This window comes from Diceros bicornis, chromosome 29 (genome assembly GCF_020826845.1).
Source record: "Diceros bicornis minor isolate mBicDic1 chromosome 29, mDicBic1.mat.cur, whole genome shotgun sequence".
In the NCBI taxonomy this organism is placed as follows: Eukaryota; Metazoa; Chordata; class Mammalia; order Perissodactyla; family Rhinocerotidae; genus Diceros; species Diceros bicornis.
Window position 1 is genome coordinate 25,864,124 of NC_080768.1, and position 20,088 is coordinate 25,884,211.

Genomic DNA, 20,088 nt, shown 5'->3' on the forward strand with positions numbered 1-20,088 from the left:
CTTTGATGCCTGTGGTCTTCCAATGCATTTTCATCCAATAGGAGAATGAATTGTTCTTCTAAGAGCTTTAAAATCAGATAGGGTCTTTTCTTCCTTTCTAGCGTAGGGGAGGCAAAACCTTACCTCTCTCTTTTTGAGGTCTCCACCTGGGCCTGAGAATTAAATAGACATAAGACAGATGAACAGAAGAAAAGCATACAAATTTTATTTTTACATGTACATGGAAGACTCTACAAAAATATGAAGACTCAAGTGGCAAAAGGTAAATGCTTTTATACTAAGTTGAACAAAGAGAAGCAATTGTGGAAAAGTAACTATATATATATATAAACATATATTTATATGGGGAGGCTAAAGGCAGATACAAATTATTTTAACAAGATCTGTTTGTACAGAATTCTCTCTGCCTCGACTGCTCGTCTCGGGTGATAAGAATGTTTCTTTCCTCCTGATACATAAGGCATCTTTCACAGGAGTTTTGTCTCCTGCTTTCAGGAAGAAAAAGGAAGGTCAGAGCACCTATCTTGCATCTGCTGTTCTTCAAGTGTCTTTAGCTTGGAATAATCCTCATGCCAAGTGGTATACTTTGGGGCGGCGTATCTGCCACCTTTCACTATTATAAGTTCGACATGGTACCTATTTCCAAATCAGATCAATTTCAACTATAAGGAAAATCTGTTGGGCAGGTATCCCCTCTCCAGGACGAGTGTCACATGTGTCATGGGGAGTTTTCTAGCAATCAATTTGTTTATGCAGGTTGGTCACCCAACTGAGGTGGCAAAAGGGGACCGAATTCCAGCCCTTGCTCCACTTGCTAAGCCTGGTACCTCTGTTTGAGGCTGAGTCTCCCTACAGAAATCCACAGCTGCTCTGCCTGCACTGGACACGGCAAGACTGACTTTCACATTGTGCAGATCTGAAGAGGCCTGGGCATCTACCGCTTGTCACCAAGCTACAGTGGCTTGCTACTTTTATCATGCTGAAACTTCGGGTGACCTCCTAGCCTTTTTCTTAAACTTGCCTTCCTCAATTTTTTTTTCAATTTGGTAATTATTCTTCCCGCTCTTTTGCTAAATATCATTGATTGATTAGAGCAGTTCTTCTCACACATTGCTTTGTCAAACTGAATTGTTCCTATGAGCCAATGAGTAATGTCTTCTGCATATATAATTTTCTTACAATTTTTCTATTATTTCTACTGTTGTTTCCATTGTTATTGTGTGCTTCTTCAAACTAGCACTTTTAACAGCCTTATTGTGTTTGCATTTATTGGAGATAATGGAGTATATGATGTTCATCAAAGTACTTCAATACTAAATATAAACCAGCAGACACACACTAGACTGATGACTAACACCACGGGCAAAACTATATTCAAATGAAAATGACGGTGCGTAACTGTTACCGCCATCTGTTGGTAGTAGGCAGAGTTGACATATTTTTGCTCTGGAAAATGGTTTTGCTTCTATTGGTGACGGCTTGTAAGCTACAAGTTTGGAAGTATAAGAGTTTCCATATGTAACTACAAAGCTTTGGAGAAGAGTCAGGTTTTAGGAGACGTCATGAAGTATGATTCACTGTTTTATAAGCACTAACTGTCTACATTTAGAGTGCTTAAGTAGTCACGCTTACAGTCAATTTTTAAAGTAATTGTGTTTTTGTAAAAATGGCATTTTATGAGTTGAATGAGTCTTGAAATCTTTAGTTAACATAGTTAAACCATCCCAGTGAGATGATAATCCATTCCCTTTTTTTTTTTCCCAGAAAGAAGATTCTATACTATTTACAGCAAATAATTTCTGGATTAACTTTCAATATAAAGACATTTTTCCTAATTATTATCTACTTCTTGTGATGCTACAGTGTAAGCTCATTCTCTCTCATCATTTTGAGTGTAACTAGGTCTGCATTCACTCAGAAAGAGCCTCTCGTCAGCACCGCATATTTCTGCTTTAATAATTACTGCCACAAGCTCATCTCCCCTGGGAGACTTTGTCCTTTCTTCCTTGGGGCCCCCATTGGGTCAGGAACATATTTCTGTCACATCACTTAAGTCACGTTAGTGAATGTATTTGTTACACATCTGCCTCCTCATACTAGCTTGTACCTGCCATTGAGGTCCGCCATTGTTGAATCCCCAGCAGCACCTACCTCAGTGCCTTAATAAGTGCTTAATAAATATTCACTGAAGAAATACGTGTCCCCAGCTATTCCTCTGAGTTTTATATTCCACTACTTACTCCTCAGTTTTCTGGCTCTCTTTTAGGCCCTGCCTAAACTCTCTACCAGTTCTTTAGAAGTGGAGTAAATCAAATTGTTTATTTTGATGATGATAGTTATTTCTAATTTGATCAGTGTGGCTTCCTAAATGAGGATTACCAGTGGCTGCTCCTTTGAATACTTCCACTGAAATTGCGTGTTCAAAGGTTTGTTTACAAATGCACCTCACGTGTTTTTCCCAGGGAGCCTATGACGTAGCCAGGCGTGGAGGACAGCACGTCAGAAGCGCTCTCTCTGCTATTTCTTGGTGTGTGGGTTGGAAGGTCCCCTCTTCTGTGGGCTCAAATTCGTTGTTTGAAGAGAAGTTAGATGAGAAGTTTGGATTGGATGATCTGTAAGCTTTCTCCCAAGTCTACAAGTCTCTGATTCTGCTGAGGTTTTATACAGAAGAGCTGGGACTTGAATCTCTGTCTTCAGATTCCTAGTTCAGGGATCTTTCCACAACAATTAGTTTCCCCTCCTTGTTCCCTTGATAGAGTTTATACAATTAGAAGCAAATTAGCTTTGAAAATGTTGTTCTATAATGCTAATTTAAAGGCATTTTCCACCAGGACTCCATTTTCTTTTTCTTACTCTTTGATAGCCACGCTTGCTCATAGCAGATGTTCTTTTTCTCACCTTAAGTTTCTCCCCTTTTTACAGTACTCTGCTTTTCCTCTTATTTAATTTAATTGCGATTCTGTTATTTTTCTAATTCACTATTTCCCCTCAATTACAAGCTTATGAATATTCTTTGCAAACTTCATGAATATTGCACTCTGTTCCATCATCCAAGTCATTGGTGGAAATATAATACTTAAGATTCCAGAATAAGTGAGATAAATCTCCCTGAAATACTTTTCTCATGTTACTTCACAATGAAAAAGCCTACATTCCATCTTTCCCACAACTCCTCTTCATATGTTTGAATACAGCTGTGCAAAGACTCATTGGTGAAGGAGAGAAGACTACGTTCAGGAGTTGCCAGGTGTTCAGAAAGGCTGGGAAGAGAGTGAGAAATAAAATTAAAGAGGTAACTAGGCAAGGCTTTTACAAAGTGGCTTGCATCAAAATCACAGTGGAGGTACTTGTATGAACTCCACAGGAGGATGTCTGGGAGGTGCATGTTCTGAGGGTGGGGAATTCTAGAGAGAAATCTTGGCCAGAGATGTACATTTTGGAGTCATGAACATAAGGATGGTAACCAATGTCATGGGCTTTCACTGGAAGGCCATGTAATGAGAGAAAAAGGACTCAGGACAGAACTCTAAACAACTCTGACTTTTATGGGATGGACAGAGTATGAGAAACCCACAATGGAAATTTGAGTAGCAAAGATGATACAAGTAGGAGAGGATGAAAGGATAACTGTATTTAACATTCATTCATTCATTCATCTATTCAACAAAAATGCACAAAGTACTATATTAGGGTGTGGGAATTTAACAGGGATAAGAAAAACATGCCTGCTTTCCTCACTTCTGAATTCTAGAAGGGAGACAAATATTAAACATACAATTACCCATTTACTTAACTACTTTTTGGGTAAATACTTTGAAAAAGAAATTGAGCTTGGATGAGACAACATGGCAGGGCAACTGGACCCAGTCTGTGGGATTCGGGAAGGTCGTCCTGAATAAGGAAATTTGATCTGCCCTCTGAAGGATGAATGTGCATTAGCTAGGTAAAGGGAGGATACTTCAGGGGGACAAAACTCTGTGTGGAGAGGAGAATTAGGCATTCAAAGGACTGAAAGACCAGCTGGGTTGAAGGGCAGACAGTTGTAGGGAGAATGACTTGAGAAGAGCTTAGTGAGTTCAGTAGACACTCAGGCTAAAGATTGTTCTCTTATCGCATGGGCAATGGGATGTCTTTAAGCAGGAGAATAATATGATCCTATTCTGACTTTAAGAGTCAGTGTGATCATGGTATTTCTTCCCTCTAGAAACTCTGTATTATACCTCTTTATGTACGCTTTGTGATACCTAGCACAGTGTGATGAGTGTTTTGCTGAGTAGATACCTATTAAGGATGAAGGAAGGAAGAAACAGCAGGCCCTAAACTGGCCTTGGGCACACTATATTCTTACACCTTCCCTTTGCTTCTAACAACCTTGAGGGTCCTTAAGCTTAAGGAAAGCTTAAGCTTTTCTTTCTTTCTTCTTCAACCAATATTTGTTGAAGGGAATCCCATTGCAGCAATAGCTTTAGTAATATACGCTCTTTGTTAAAATAAACTCATCTTTTTCTGTTTATTTTCTGCATAGAAACAAAGGAGAACCAATGATCCATTTTCTTTCCTTTGTTCAATAATTATTTATTGAGCACTTACTAGTTTCCATGCAATGCACTTGACTTTAGAAGGAGCGAAAATCACCAAAAAAAAAAAAAAAAAAATCTCTTCAATACTAAGTAATAATCGTATTTTACTAAAAGTCCATATGTAAGACATATTTTTGGATACTCTCAAAGTCTTTTCCAATAAGAACTAAATTACAAATGGTAGTTAAGTTTTCAAACCAGTCCAGACAATCTTATGTAACTTGATGGTAGTAACAAAAGAACTAACTCAAGTCCTTTCCGTGTGTGTGTCTGTCTGTCTTGTGGGAAAGAGGTTGTACACTGCTTCTCCTTCTTTTCTACATATGGAATTTTCAGCCCAAATTTTGAAATAGATGAGGTTTATCTTTGGTTTTCTTCCATTTCCTTTCTATTCTCTGTCATAGTGTCTAGACCTCCAGGCATCCAGCAACCCGATCTCAGAACCCGCTCCTCTGCCTACAAGCAGCCCCGCACTCAGGACTGTCCTCTTCCCCATAGATGTCCCATCTGTTTTGACAGACGCACTCATGTCAGCTGGAGTGAAAACCAAATAAATGGCTGGGGCGGAGGTGGGCTTAGAGGAAAGGAATCTCAGAAGGGTTAGGAATGCTTAGTTTGCAGGGAAGACAGGCGTTAAACTATTACTTAATTATAATTGAGATAAGTACAAAAAGTTGAGGACGCGATGAGAGCATATAATACAGTGATCAGCCAAGCCTGGGATGTAGGAAACCCTCACTGAGAGAATGACATAAGGTGACTCATGAAGGATGAATAGGAGTCCTTTATGTAACACAGAGATATTCCTTCCGTATTTTTCCATATGAACCCGTCTTCTGTTCTCATGTAAATCCTTGGGTCCTGTTGTCTTGGGCTTCCAAAAGCACCATCCTTCCCAGGCCAACCCCAGGACACGTACACTGACAAGGTGCCAGCTACCCTGGACTGGGAGCCCTCAGGATAATCAAAGCCCTCTGCATCCATGTCCACAGCCTATGACCCTCTGTCCAAAAGTCAGATTAATCATGTCAACCAGGGGCACTGAATCGTGTGTGTTAAGAAAACAGGCTTAGGCTATGGGCCACATTGGGTTCAAATCCTGACCCTACCTAAGGAGCTGTATAACTTTGGAAGCATTTCTTAACCTCTCTAAGCCTCAATTTCTTCATCTGTAGAATATGGAGAAAAAATATCTGCCTTATATTATTGTATCAACAGGATGATTTGACTGTAATAAGCAGAAACCCCTGTTGAAACTGGCTTACAAAATAATGAGATTTGTTATCTCATAAAAAAGGCAGCCTGCTCCAGGGACACTATTCCAGAACTCTGATTGCATTTCTCTGTGACTCTATTGATCCCCACCCTCCCTTGTGTAGGCTTCAACCTCAAGCAAGTAACAAGATTCCAGGAATTAGATTAAGGTTCAACATGGAAGAGAGAAGTAAGAGAAACTTTCTTCTCATGGCTCTCTCTTAGGAGTGAGAAAACCCTTCCCAGAACCTCGGGCACACTTCCCCCTCTAGCCTTGTTGGCCAAAATTGGGTCACATGTTTGTTCCTGAAACAGAAACTGGAAAAGGAATGGGAGGACTCTCAGACAAATCAGGGCCACCCTAGCGCTGAGCATGAGGTGAGCTTCTCCTGGGGCGATGGCTGGGGGAGGTGGGTCACTGAACAGAATTAGGGCTCTGTGGAATAGAATCGAGGAGTCAGGGATGCTGGGGAGGGCCTGCTATAGAGCATGGGGAGGATTCGGGGAGCCTCAAATGTCAAGTACTTGTTACTGTCTTGATTTACATAAATAATTAATCAACATCAACTGGTAAAAGGACAATGGGGGAAGCTTCTGTACTTCTACAGAAACCAAAATAACTAGTGCATTCACCTCAACTCAGTGGCATTTGCCATAACAATCTCCTGCACTCCCTCCCCCCAAATACTGTATCCCATTCTAGAACAATAGGCCTGGCAGTTGACAGACACCTGTGAGACAGGGAAAAGACAAAACCAAAAACTGTCTCTTGAGCAGCAGACAGAGCAGCAGCAGGATGCGGCTGTCATCCAGCATCTGGATTAACCATCAGCTGGTGACTCACAAGTTCCAGGAAATACACCCTCTAGGAACATCCCCCACCCCTTGCCTAACATCCCCCTCCCTTTGCCTATGCATTCCCTTGCCTGTCAGTGGTCCGATCACCAGCTTGGTGCCTGGCCTGCAGGAGATGGCCGCCTGGCCCAGAGACTGACCAGTCCTCAGCTGCCAACCCAACTCCCTGCTTCAAACTGACCAATCCCCAGCTGCCCACTCCAACCACTAGAAACCAGCACCCAGACCCCACTCGGGGCTGGTCGGTCAGTTTCCACCCAGTCAGCCCGGCTTTCTTTCCTTCCTCAGTTTCTTTCTAATTAGCCTGGCTTTTGCTTCTCAATAAGCTTGTATAATCTCTCCTGACCCGCTCTTGAATTTTTTCCTGGGCAAGGTCAAGAACCCACACCAAGGGCTGGGTCTCACCTGGGACCGAGGTCCCACCCGGTCTGGTGTCACCTGGGAGTGAGAGGAGCTGTGACACCTAGAAAGACCTCTAGAAAACCCTGTAGTATGATGAAGGTCAAAACAAGTCATAAACTGGTAGCTGTTCATCCCTAAAGGAGGGCATCTCAATGGAAGATGCCTGGATCTCCTCCAGAATCTTACAGACCCCACACCAGAGGTCCACTTGGGTCTTTCAAGCTGTCAGAGACCATCATCCCCACAACTTTCTGTCTCCAGCTTCCCTCTTCTGCAAACATCCCCACCACGCTCCACTGATCCCTGCTACACCACCCCACCCTCCAACAACTGACCCCGAACATTGGATCCCAACAAGAGCTCCAGTAACTTATCCATTGTGACAGTGGGAACCCTTTCATCTTGGAAATGCAAGCAGCCCACTTCTTCAGAGCCTTCTACCTGACAGATCTAGGGAAACCCTACAGGAGAAAGCCTGGTGGTGGTGGTGGTGGTGGGGTGGTTGGTGTTAGTTCTGAACTATTTTAGTTCTTCTAAATGCAGTCAGTCTGACCTCAAAAAGCTGCCTCCTTGGGTCCTGCCCGATACTCTCACTCAGCAGTTCACCTCTTTTCTTTTGTTTTTCTAACCCATTTGGCGCCTTACCTTAGTTTCCACTGGCGGCTTGGCCGCTGGGATTGCTGCCCCAGTTTAGAATGTTTGCTTTGGCTCTGACTGTGCATTCCTTCTAGGACTTGCTTTCAGTACTCACCTGTCTGTACATTGCACCACAGCTTCCAGCAGTAGAGGCCTCATTCCTCTGCCCCATCCCAACCCATAGACTGAGTGTGCCCCTTTGACCCAGGAAGGCAACTGCAGAAGAGAATTCTATAACGGAGAATCTCATTCTTCCTTTCTCTCTGCCCTACGAACGCTGCTATTCCGTCCAGGTTCTGAAGAAGTGGGAGGAAAGAGATCTGATTGAATTGATTCCAGCACATGTGTGATTTAATAATACCCATTTAACCCTTACGCTTATATCTTAAATGTAGTTCTGGTTTTTAGAAGTAAATAAATGTAACAATACGAAGTGAAAGATTCAATATTTGGGGTCCAAGAAGGCTCAAAGTGGTGTAAGCCACTCCTTCCTGAGAGGTGGAATCTCCCCAAATCTACCCTCAGCAGTACTTTATTTCTCATCTCTTTTCTTCCTCTACTTCTGAATTCACAGATCCCATAAATGTTTCAATTTTTCAAATGACTTCTGTGGTTGTCACAGTGGGGATCACAGGTTTGAAAGAACATAGATGTTCAGTTTTTTGTAGGATTCAGGTGTTTTGGTAGCAAAACATATATTTGCTTTAACCAATATTGATTCTTTACTGTTTCTTTTTGGTCATTGCAGAGGGCTGGTGTTCAGAACTATCTGCTTCCGATTTGAGCGTGAACATTTACTCAGATTACTATCACCTTTGTGTTTTCTGCTTCACTCTGTAGAAGAGCTCCATGGAATGAAAGACGAGAGGGAGAATAAATTAGATTTAAGTTAAGACAGGAATAGATTAGGTTTTAAAATGTAAAATAACTGGTGTCTTGAATTTTATTAGACATCAATTGGGGTTTTATTTCTTCCTTATATCTCGTTTTAATGAAATGTTATGGACTGCAAATAAGCAAAATCTGCTGATGGTGTGGTTAACATTCACCCACTTAACCTCTATGGCAGATATTTTAAAATATAATGACACTATTAAGGTTAGTGTGATATTGTCTTATAACAATAAATATATGTTTTGGTCTTTGTCCTCGGGTCCCGGCCAGAGCTCCCAAAAGCTTTGTAATTTCCTAAGTGATGAGGTACTAGGAGCATCTTTCATCCTAATATTTGGCCTTTGACCCCAGTTCTTGATATAGAGCTCCTAAATCCCTTGGAATTTCCTGGGTGATAGAAGTGTCTTTTGTTCTAATGAGGCAACTCTTGAAGTGCCAATTGCCTTCAGCATTGGCACTGGTCGCTAGAAAGACCAAGCCATGATTAGAAGCTTATAACTTTCATCTCTCGTCCCCATCCTCCAGGGAGGGGAGAGGGGCCAGAAACAGAGTTAATAATCAATTGAGCTTACATGACTAAGCCTCTGTAAAAACCCCTAAACTACAGTGTTGGGAGAGCTTCCAGAGTTAGTGAACACATCCACGTGCAGGAAGGGTGGCACACCCCAATTCCATGGGAACAGAAGCACCTGCGCACAGGACCCTTCTGGACCTCGCTGTATCTATCTCTTCATCTCGCTGTTCATTTTCATCCTGTATCATATCCTTTATTATATAATAAACTGATAAATGTAAGTAAGTGTTTCCCTGAGTTCTGTGAGACGTTATAGCAAATTATTGAACCTGAGGAGGGGGTCATTGGAACCTCCAATTTGTAGCCAAGTTGGACAGAAGTGTGGATAAGCTGGGGACCCACACTTAAGACTGGCGTCTGAAGTGGGTCAGTCTTGTGGGACTGAGCCCTCAGTCTGTGGGATCTGATGCTAACTCCAGGTAGACAGTATCAGAACTGAATTGAATTGTAGGACACTCAGCTGGTGTCAGAGAATTGTTCGATGTGGGAAAATACCCATGTATCTGGTGTCGGGTGTTTCGTGAGTAGACAGTAGAGGAATAGAGTTTTTCTTTTCATTTAGTAGACTAAAGGTTAGCAGAGCCATTACCAGGTGATGTCTGATTCATGTTGATCCCTGAGTCAGAGATGCATATGAAATTTTGTGTGGTTTTGGAGACTCTAAGGATATAAAAATATCTGTAATTAACCATTTACCTACACTTCCCACCAAACTTTTACTGCAAAAGCCCCCTCTACCCCTAAACCCCAGAACAGGAGCCTTTGAAATGATCTACACAGACAGGTCTCTCAATAACTGCCAAATCCAAGTCATTAGTAATAATAACTCTAGACTTTTTATAAAATTGATTAATAAAAGGTTTGAATATGTAAACATATATAACTTTCTACAATGTATAAGATCTGTGTAACTGATAACATAAATGGATATAATGATACTATGGAATCCAGTAAAGGAAACAAACCTAGTTTGGGGTCCCATTTAGTGTCCAAATGCAAGGACACTGGAACATGACTAAACTCAAGAAAATTTCCATGAGCAAATGACCTGTTTTCCAGTAACAGCTCAGGACTAGTGATAGCGAGTAATATCAAGTTGATATTAATATCAATTTGCAAGTTTGTTTCGATTAGTTGAGCTTCAAGTTTGAGAATAAGCACATTCTTGGTGTAGGATGTTTATCTTCCTTCCTAGAGTGATATTAATTTTGTTATCTCAAAAAAAATGGATGATTTCTGGAACATTTATCTATTTACCATGGCAAGGCCAGGAAATATGTCTATTGACATTCAAAATAAGAAACATATTTGTAGCTAGAAAAAAAAATAGTTTCCAAAATTGAATACCTTTCAAACGTTTATAGATTCTTTGTTTAATTTGAACCACTGACAATAGTTCATCAAACAGCATAGCACTGTTTATTTTTTGTTAAGAAGTGCAGACTGAGAGGAGCCAAAAGACTGAGAAATTTAAAACTACTATAAAACTGCTCTCATTTTTCCTAATTAAAGACGAGGTTAGTCTGATTCAGAAAAGGGCCTGAATCAGAGAACACTTCATAAGAAATATAATTTATGGCAGCCCTTGACAGGGATAGGAGAATCAAATTTTAAATTAAAAAATAATAATACTAAAATAAAATAAAGATGAATCATTTATAACTCATTCATTATCTGTATATAAAGGCTACTACTAGGTTGGTTTCTAATTTTTTTTTTTTTTTGGAAAAAATGCATTTACCTTGGCACTTACTGAGTAAACATGTCCCTTCCTTGATTGTCACTGGCAATGTGGTCCGTCTGGAATGACACCAAATTCCAGATTAATAGAGTCCAATTAATAAACTATGTTGGCTTTGCCTATATCATGTCAGTTAAGAGATATATCAGTTGGGGGAATATGTTTTTTAACGTTCTCAGAAAAACAATTTACAGCTGTATGACAAAAGGATTGTACATTTCTACTATGGCCGCCAGAGGTCTACTCACCACTACAAATGTTCCAGGCCTTGCTACTGAAATGAGAACCACAGATGAGCAGTGTGGGCATCCCCATTGGTAAAAAATACGGAATCTCCAGCCCTCCCTCACACTTATTCAATCAGAACCTGAATTATAACATCCCCAGGTGATTTGTATGTACAGTGAAGTTTGAGCAGCACTGTTCTAAGTTTGGGGAAGAAAACATTTACATTCTATATATGATCAAAATTAAGACATTTGAAAACTCAAAGGATCTTGCCGTCCAGTTGCAAGCTCAATCTCCTATTTTGAGATTAACTGGTTTTTCATAAAAGCATGACAACTCAAAAACTATTCTTTTCTTAAAAACACTTGCCTTGCAGTGTTCCTTTCATGATATACTCTAACCCCATAAATTATCATTGTTGTGAATCCTTCTTATTTAATTTCTGACTTAGAGATTTTTGGAACTCTAAAAGTTTTTAAGTATTACCTAGCACCAGCTTAAATCTTCTCATTTTACAGAAGAAACTCTTGGGCAGAGGATTTTCAGAACATGGTGATCTAAATGACACTCCCTTCCCCTCCGCTCCCAGATCCAAGAGAGTTGACTTTCAAGAGGCAGGACCTACAGTGGGTGTAAATGATTGAGGCCTTGGGCTCTCAGAAGGGACCCTCCCCTCTTTTTCCTTTGCAGAAAGAAATGGTGCTGAGCTGGGTGAGCTTGGAGAAAGGGGCAGGTCTTGTCAATCAAGATGTGCAGACCCCGGGGGGTAGAGTGTCCACTCTGTCCTACTTGAGTATGCCAGGACTCCCTAAAGTGACATTCCCTAATGGGACAAGTCTTCCCTGCTGTGGGCACTGGGAGACCCCAGGGCGATCTGAGAGCAAGGGCACTTCCTCTAGGTGCCTCAGGAGGGGACTATCAGCCTCTCTACCAGGCTCACAGAGAGGAGACGCCTTGGCCTGAGAGTTCCCTGATTTGTAGATTGGTACAAGAAAAGAGGCCTCCAGTTGGACGACAAAGAAAAATAATCATGTATCTAAAGGTGTCCAGAAGCCAAAGAGAGGACAAATCAGATGGCACACCCAGCGGAACAGACCTGCTGGAGCAGACAAATGGGTTCCTAAATAAAAAATTTAAAAAAGCTTTTAAGAATAAAACTACAGGACCGGCCCTGTGGCTTAGCGGTTGAGTGCGCGTGCTCCGCTACTGGCAGCCTGGGTTCAGTCCTGGGCGCGCACCGACGCACTGCTTCTCCGGCCATGCTGAGGCCGCGTCCCACATACAGCAACTAGAAGGATGGGCAACTATGACATACGACTATCTACTGGGGCTTTGGGGAAAAAAAAAAGGAGGAGGATTGGCAATAGATGTTAGCTCAGAGAGGGTCTTCCTCAGCAAAAAGAGGAGGATTAGCACAGATGTTAGCTCAGGGCTGATCTCCCTCACCAAAAAAAAAAAAAAAAAAAAAAAGAATAAAACTACAGGACAACAAATAAAATATAAAAACTTCCGAGAGCTATTTAAAACCTTACCAATTCAGTAGATGAGTCAAGAGGGTGAATGGTGACTAGTGAGACTTGTATTAGTGGCCTGGAAGATTGATGACCATCAGCAGCACAAATCACAGAGGAAAACATGCAAAGAGACAGAAATGACGAGAGATTTGGAGAATGAATGCAGGGTACCTATCATTGGACTAATAGATATTCTGAAAGAAGAAAGAACACATGAAATAGGAGAAATAGTTTTAAATAATTTAGGAGAAAATTTTCCTAAACCTAAGAAAGACTTGAGTTTTCAGAGTAAAAAGGCTCAGAATTCTTGGCTGGATTGATAAAACAGACTCACACTTAGGCGTAGCCTGGTAAAACAGGTTTCCAGGCTTTTCCTTTTCTGACTGTCTTTGGACTTCTTATCTGCAACACAGGAAGCTAGAGGACAGTGGACTTGTATCTTTAGGCGATTGAAAGAAACTCCCAAGAATGCTATCCTAGGCATTTATGGTTGTTTATCTGTTAAGGTGAAAGGAAGATATTTAAGGACACGCACTAATTTAGGGAATAAATCATTGTCTACCCTGGCTGAGGTCAATACTTGAGAAAAGGACCTTTCCAAAGACCAAATGAACTGGAACAGAGACTTCAAGATGGGGAAAGGTAAAGTAGAAAAGAATTAGAGATGATATAAACATGTCATTAAATATTAATGGATAAAGATAGACTGTGAGATGTAAGTCCTACAAGTGGACCTTAAAAACAAACAAACATTAAGTGAAATTCTGTGTTCAACTATTTCAGCAAAACCTCAGAATTAAGAGTGCAAGAGGAAGTAAAATCATTCCAGAGTTTAATGAGGGGGTGAGGGATGCTTGGGAGGAGGGAAGAAAGGGGAAAATGAAAGAATTCTAAAAATTTCATTCCACTAGGTTGTAAGCAAAACATGGAGAAATCAGAAGGATGAAACCAGTAGGGGAAATTGTGGGTCTCAGTGGGAGAAATAGCTTTGAAATAACAGAGCAATAGAGGCATTTGGTCTGATTTATAGAGCAGGAAAAAGCCATTCATTAGTTGAATGGGACATGATGGTAGAAATTCTAAATTAGTAAGATGAAATGGAATGCATAGCAACATGATCAGACCAGCAAAAATAAGAAAGGAAAAAGTGTGTGTTATAGTCAATGTGAAGTAAGAATCCTAAGGTAACAGGGAAGGAATATTTCATGTTTCCCTTCTTCTGCATTATTTGGATTTATTCTGGCATTCTTTGTTTACTTTCTTAAATTAAGTGTTCAGCTCATGCATTTTCGTCTTTTCAAAAATGTAAGCATTTAAGGCCTTTTTTTTTTTTTGCTAAGCTTTAACTGCAATATGCAAGTGTTGATATACAGCATTTTCCTTACTTTGTAATTCTAAGTATTTTCTAAGAGGTTAGGACTTCTTTTGACCCATGCATTATTTATTTTTAATTTCCAAAACCGTGTTTTTCGAGAGGTGTGTTGGTGGATTAACTTTTTGGTATTGGTGTCTAATTTAATTATGTTGTGGTCAGAGATTGTTGTCTATATGAAATAGATTTTAAAAAATATTTGTTGATACTTGCTTTATGGCCCAAAATATGATTTTTAGATATAATGACCTTTTGATCAAGCTTACTTTTTCTTGCCTGCCTGATCTGTCAGTTGCTAAAGAGGTATATTGGATCCTTCCACTATCATGACTGATATGTAATTTCTTCCTATAATTCTTCCAACTTTTACTTTATGTATTTTGAAGCTATTTTATTGAATCTATGCAAATTTTGAATTGCTACATCTTCCTGGTGAGTTGAAACTTTTATCAATATGTAGTGACCTTCATTGTCATTAATGCTTTTAGCGTTAACTTATTACAATGGCTATCTTCCTTTCACCTTTGTAGGATTTGCTTGGCATATCTTTTTCTTTTTTTATTCAACCTTACTGTGTTCTAAAGTGTTAAGTTTATTTCTTATAAACAGAATGTAGCTGAATTTCTTAAAAAATCTAGTCCGACTATCTTTATCTTTGAACTGGAGATATTAGTCCATTTATATTAATGTGTTGATGATTTGGTACTAATTATCCTTTTCTCCCCCTTCTAGGTGTCTCTTCCTGCTACTCTTTTCTTGCCCTCTTTTGGATTAAGTTTTTGTTCCATTCCTTAATATTTTCCTTCTAGTATTTTTAAGTGATACACTGTTTCCATTTTTTAGTATTGACCCAGAAAATATAACGTGCATATTTAATTTAACAAAAGGAAAATTAATCAGTAGCTTTACCCTTCTCCAAAAAATATAAGAGCCTTAGTTAGCTTTTCTCTCACTTTTTTCCCCCCTGACTTCTATGCTATTTTTGTACAGAAATTTAGGCCTTACTATCATTACTTTATCAGTCAACGTTAATTTAAATTTTCTTTGTTCACTCTTGTGCATCTCAGACTCTTTCTGGGATCATTTTCCTTCTTTTATAAGAAGGTTACTTTAGAGAGGGTCTGTTGATCACAACCTCTCAGATTTTGTTTATCTAAACGTGTTTCTTTGTCCCTTATTATTGAAAGAGAGTTTTGCTGATATGCAATTCTAGTTGAATAATTTTTTCAACACTTTGAAAATATTATGTATTGCCTTTCTGGCTTTCATTGTGCTTGCTGTCAACTGAATTATTATTCTGTTATAGATTTGGTGACCATATGCTCTCATTTGCCTAGTACAGTCTCAGTTATGCCTGTTGCCCTGGTCTCATGTTTGATTAGCACTCTCTTTCACTCTCAAAAGTAGCCTGGTTTGGATGATAAATTATAAGGTTAGCCAATAAATAGGCAATCTATCCTTTCCCTCTGGCTACCTTTAAGATATCTTTTTTATCTGTGGTGCTCTGTAATTTTATTATATGTCTTGGTATTAAATTTTTTTTTTAACTCCACTTAAGATTGCTTGGGTTTCCAGAACCTAAGGCATGGTTTTTCCAGCAGTCCTAGAAAATTCTCAATCTTGTCTTTGCAAATACTTGTCTTTCCTCCTTTCTCTTTAGTCTCTCCTTTAGGAAACATTAGATGTGTTTTAGCATGGACTGATTGTACTCTACTCTCCATATCTCTTAATGCTCAGATTTTCCGTTTCCCTGTTTGTGCTGTCATCTGGGTAATTTCACCAGCTCTATTTTCCCATAATCTATTATATATCCAATCATTGAATTTCCAGTTTCTAATTTTTCATCTTAACGTAGTCATTTTGTTCTTTCTCAACTCAATCTGGTCAATTTTCATGATCTCTTATTACAGTGTCTTTCTTTGAACTTTCCTTTTTTTCCTTCCTTTAACCATACTAAACATACTTATTTTGTAGTCTTTGACAGTTCCAGTATCTATCGTCTTTGCAGATCTGAATCTATAGTTTCTTGTTTCTGCTGAATCCTTCTCATAGCAGCCTGCGTCCTGCTGCCTTATTTACAGGAGGGAGGTCTGGTTTAGAGTGTGAGCATTCTTCCAGTGGTCTGAGGACACTACTCGCTTAGGTGCCCAAGTGTCTCAGAGCCATTGTAAGTTTAAAGTTGTGGCTTTAAATTCTGGCCTTGAATACTTGTTAGTATGGTCTTGTGGTTAGAAATTTTCATAGGAGAGTTTTTTCCTACCTTCCCCTAGTCCCACAACAACCAAAACCAGTACAGGAAGGTCTGCTGTTTTCCTCACCAAGGCAAGTCCTTTCTTGGTTCAAACTGAGTGTGTCACTCACGGAGGTGCAGCTTTCTGAAGGAGTTCTCATATGGGATCTCTCATGATGTTCAGGCTCTAGGCTTTGTCTCCTGATCCCCATGTATGGACTGTTAAATCCCCGGTTCCAGGTCACAAGGCCACCAAGATACCTCCAGGGCAAACTCCAATGCCAGTGTTTGCCCCGTGGATTCAAGTTTTCTTGTCATTTCTGGACACTATGGAATTCCCTTACTTCCTACCAGCTAAGCCATATGTAATATACATCCATCTATCTATCAATCAATCATCTATCTATACATACACATAAGTTTACGTAAATATACATCTAGCAGTTTTAGGTGAGTTATGCTTAAGAGGTTTATCTGAATATCTTGTCTGCCATATTACCAGAAATGGAACTGGTCTTCTGTGTATGCATGTGTGTGTGTGTGCTCTTGTTGGCTTGCTCAAGGAAATCTAACCCTTCCCAGGGCCTTACCTTATTGCATGAATGATTTCAGTGTGTCAACTGGGCTGCCTCAACATCATACCACTTTTCTACCCTATCCTGATAGCCTGAAAACATTCTAAGATAGATTTTTGCTTTGACTGGATTTTTGTCATATCTAGTAGCAAGAATTAGAGGCTATTCTCCAGTGGAAATATAAGATGAGAATCACATTCTTCAGTGGATTTCTGGGCTACTGAATAATTTAATAATTACGCTAACCAATGAATGCCTACCAAATACAGAAATAAAGGCATGAAAAGAAAAGAAAAGGTAAGTACACGTTGGTAACCTAAAAAATAGACATCTCCAGGTCTCGTAGGACACTGGGATATTGATCATTGACGACTGATTATAATGAGTATTAGATAACTTTAAAACCACACTCAATTTAAGGTGATTTGATGAATACTTTAAATAATGGAAAGTATCTTCTGTCTAGGTGTGCCACACCCTTGATTAAGGAAACATTCTTCAACTCCTACAGACCCACACTCAACGGCAATTAAAACATAATGTCAATAGTTTCTTTAATGAAGTAATTGTTTGAGGCACATTAAAGCTGATACTTTACTCTTAATTTCTTACTTCATTTTCTTACTGTTTCTTCTAATTTTCACAGTCGCTTTCAGTCTGAAGCTACCTCAGCGTCTTCTTCTGATCAAGCTAATTGTTATCCACTTTTAAAAACATAATTCTATGTGTACAGCTCTGTCTTAATTTCAAGGCAATATTTATTAAATTTTTCCCACTTTCTTGAATTACATGTTGTAATGTGCTTGTCTCTGGATGCTTTTATTCAGAAGAATTTATCGATCTTTCTCCAAGTGTTATTCAGCATTGCTCCACAGATTCGTTTGTGTTGTGTCGTTCCATCACATGGCTGCTGTAATTAATATTCAAATCTGGGAAATTAAGGAAAGAATTTTAAGGAATTAAATTGCCTCAAATCAAATTAAGAAATTATTATGGGTAGGTTTTGGTTTCTTATCTGACATATTGTATGCATGGCAGGATAATTCACTGAAATATTAAAATGTATTTCTTCCCTCTGTTTCCCCCTGGTGATCATAGTGGCTGGACAGCTGGATGGCTGGACGCTGACCCCTTGCCTCAGGCACTCTGGGCAGGGCAGAAAGCAGAAGTTAATGGGGACAACATCTCTACCTCTCTTTTGTAAAAGTTAGAGTTCACTGAAGACAATATATTCTGTGTTCCAGAGAAGGAAGAAAGTGACTCTGCTGTTATTGTTGTTTTCTTTCTTTCCTCCTTCCTTCCTTCCTTTTCTCCCTCTCTCCTTCCCTCCCTTCCTCTCTTCCTTCCTCCCTTCCCTCCTTCTTTCTCTTTCTTTCTGTAGTGAGATCATAAGCTCCAAGTGTACTAGAGACTCACACCCTAACCATTGGCAGCACCTCTGGGGGAATCCACGTGGTCTAACTAGGCCCCTGGGCTTCTGCAAAGGAGGAAGAAGCTCTGCCTGGGCTCAGAGTGAGGAGCAGCTACTTCCAGGGACCACAGGCTCAGAGAATTAAGTGATCAGGGGCTGCAGGGGCTGAAAACCACACGTGAGTCCTTCTCCCTTCTGAGTACCATGCAGGGCTCTTGGGCTCTTTGGGTCTCAGAGAGGGGAGAGGGACATTTGTAATGATAGAAATGGAATTTTCTCCTGGGCCCCTCAGAATGCGAATCCCAAATCAGAATCACTTTAAGTTAAGAAATGGTTACGTTTCTTGTACACAAGAATTTAGGTTTGTAAATGCACGTTCTCCACAAATATCTGTATAGAATAAGCAGCACCATACTGGCCCCACTGCCATAAGGAAGTTTTGAAGTTCTTGAGACAAAGATACCTGCAGACCATGCAGATTCTATGTGAAAATCTGTGTAAAGTATAAAGTGCTGAAAGTGATTATACTTTTTTGTGTGTGTGTGTGAAGAAGATCAGCACTGAGCTAACATCCAATGCCAATCCTCCTCTTTTGGCTGAGGAAGATTAGCCTTGGGCTAACATCCATGCCCATCTTCCTCTACTTTATATGGGACGCCACCACAGCATGGCTTGACAAGTGGTGTGTTGGTGCGCGCCCAGGATCCAAACCTGTGAACCCTGGGCCAGCGAAGCAGAGCATGTGCGCTTAACCGCTGTGCCAACAGGTCGGCCCCTGAAAGTGATTATAACTTTTAAATAAAATATGTGTCAGGTATTGCTTAAAGGACTTGGAGTGAGAATCTCTATGCAATAGTACGCAAAAAATTGCTTTAGAGGGGTTTGCCCAGTGGCGTAGTGGTTGAGTTTGCATGCTCCACTTTGGCGACCCAGTGTTCACAGGTTCGGATCCCAGGCGTGGACCTACGCACTGCTTATCATGCCATGCTGTGGCAGGCATCCCACATATAAAGTAGAGGAAGATGGGTACAGATGTTAGCCCAGGGCCAATCTTTCTCAGCAAAAAAGAGGAGGATTGGCAACAGATGTTAGCTCAGGGCTAATCTTCCTCACCAAAAAAAAAAATTTGCTATAGAGATTTGCATAACTGAATTTTAATACACACAAAACATCATAACAAATCTTTAAAATAATTTCAGGTTTGCCTGTAACAATGCACTCTGAATCTCAAATTCGGCAATTTCCCTGTACTTTATTGATTCTCTTCATTTGCTTGAGTTTGGTTGAACCTATTAAATTGCCACTCTGTTGGACAAAAACTGTAAACTATCAATTTACCCGTATAAATGAAAGGATTTCTGGTTTCTGGTCAAACATGTGAAGAGCTTGAAAGTCATCACTCCCATCTTTACAACAAGAAAAAAGCCAAAGAAAGTGAAAATCAGCAACTCTTCTTAGATCCGTTAAAGGAATTGAAGTCATAGGTCAGTTGCTGCCCCTAAACTGCAGAGATAGACAGGTGGACACAGAGAATCACAGCCTACTGGGAACAGACACCCCAGAGCAGAAGGCTGTGGCCAGATGGGTAAGAACAATTTAGCAGGTAATTGATGAATTGCTGGGGGCTCATTGTGGACTACCTTGAAAGTTAGAAACGCCTAGGGGCCCAGTCTTATGGGGGCCCCCACATTTTCATGAATTTGACCACCAGGAGCTCTGCTAGGTTCTCACTGTGAAGACTGGAGAAAAATCCCCACGCATTTCTGGCAGGTGGAGAGGTAAGTAAGCATTCTGAGATATACCCAGAGCATTCTGTTCTTAA